Raw genomic sequence first — 1,737 nt, 5'->3', positions numbered from 1 at the left:
AAATTCTATAGACATATAGGGTCTCAATATAATTGGTGTCTATTCAGCTTATATCTCTTTTGTGGATGTCTGGTAGTATGGTATTCGTACAACAAAAGTTGGCGTTTATCAGTTTCGTGTTATCTGATTAGTGTCATCACCATTGCCTGCTAAGGTTAAGAACAAAAAGGCTATTGAATGAATTACTTAATGAAGTTAGAATCCCATATTTGTGTCATATATTATTCAACTCTCTTTACTCTATTTAGTTAATGTTCTCTAGTATAATTCTCAATAGTTAATCGTAGTATAATCAAAACCCAAATTGTTATTCGTCTTAGCATTGAATAATAGCCATATCATTGTTGCATAAGTGCATAAATCAGAAAGTTAATCTAAGCATGTCCTTGTGGGAATGAACTAGAAATAATTTTATATTACTTGCGAACGCGTTTACTTGCGTGAATTTTAGCGCGTGTTTAGCGACTAACAAGTTTTTGGTGCCGCTGTCGGGGACTATGGTGTTAACTTTTAGTTTATGTGTTTGTCATCAGTGATCGTTAAAGTTCATTGAGTCGGACATTGTTACTACCTTACTATTTTCCTTATCGTGTTTCAGGTACTCTAGCGAGCGTGTATGCATACGCATTCACGGGCTCGTAAGAGAACTATAGATCAAGCCGAGGAAGAAGCTGTAGTGATTCGAAGGGAAGTTTTTGAGGATAAAGAGAAAGTAGAAGAAGAAGAGAAAGTCGAGAAACCAGCTTTAGTAGTGATGGGATATCAAGGAGAAAATCCTAAGGCTCTGATGGACTATTCTCAGCTTAAGATCGATGATATTCAGTCGAGCATCATCAGACCAGCCATCTCGTCTAACACTTTTGAGATCAAGTCGAGCACGATTCAGATGATACAAAACTCAGTTCAGTTTGGGGGTTCTCCTATAGAAGACCCCAACATGCACATCAGGGATTTAATCGAGATCTGTGATACTTTCAAGTTCAATGGGGTGACTGGAGATGCCATCAAGCTGCGACTCTTCCCGTTCTCTCTGAGGGATAAAGCAAAGTTCTTGTTACATTCTCTACCACCAGGGTCTATCACCAAATGGAAGGATCTTGCTCAAAAGTTTCTCACTAAATTATTTCCTATGGCGAAGACTTCTGCAATCAGGAATGCTCTTACTCAGTTTGCTCAACAAACTAGAGAATCTTTGTGTGAGGCATGGGATCGATATAAGGAGATGCTAAGGAAGTACCCACACCATGGTATTCCTGATTGGATAATTATAAACTGTTTCTACAATGGTTTGGGCGCTCAGTCTAGACCTATGCTCGATGCAGCGTCTGGTGGAGCCTTATGGGCCAAAAGCTATAATGAAGCTTATGAGTTGATTGAGCTCATGGCAGCTAATGAATACCAGAATCCTACATAAAAAATGTTGCAAGGCAAGGTAGAAGGAATTTTGGAAGTGGATACAACTACTGCTATAGCTGCCCAACTTCAAGCTTTGACGATGAAAGTGGACTCTTTGGCGAATTATGGAGTTAATCAAATCACCAGTATTTGTGAGCTTTGTGCGGGGGCGCATGAAACTGAGCAGTGCGCTATTTTGAGCGAATCAGCTCAATTTGTGAGCAACTTTCAGATATCACAGCAACAAGCTCCAGCCACTTATCATCCAAATAACAGCAATCATCCTAACTTCAGCTGGAGTAATAATCAGAATGCGGTGCAACAATCTTATCATCCATACAC

General features: G+C 39.5%; 1 non-coding gene across 1 annotated transcript; it reads right to left on the bottom strand.

The window, feature by feature from the left end:
• Positions 1-1,144: 1,144 nt before the first annotated feature.
• LOC141710050 (small nucleolar RNA R71) lies at positions 1,145-1,251 on the bottom strand. The gene has a single exon (XR_012570591.1). It is a non-coding gene; the product is annotated as a small nucleolar RNA R71 (small nucleolar RNA).
• Positions 1,252-1,737: the final 486 nt, after the last annotated feature.

Source organism: Apium graveolens, chromosome 2 (genome assembly GCF_009905375.1).
Source record: "Apium graveolens cultivar Ventura chromosome 2, ASM990537v1, whole genome shotgun sequence".
Lineage (NCBI taxonomy): Eukaryota > Viridiplantae > Streptophyta > Magnoliopsida > Apiales > Apiaceae > Apium > Apium graveolens.
This window is presented reverse-complemented; position numbering and strand designations above follow the sequence as displayed.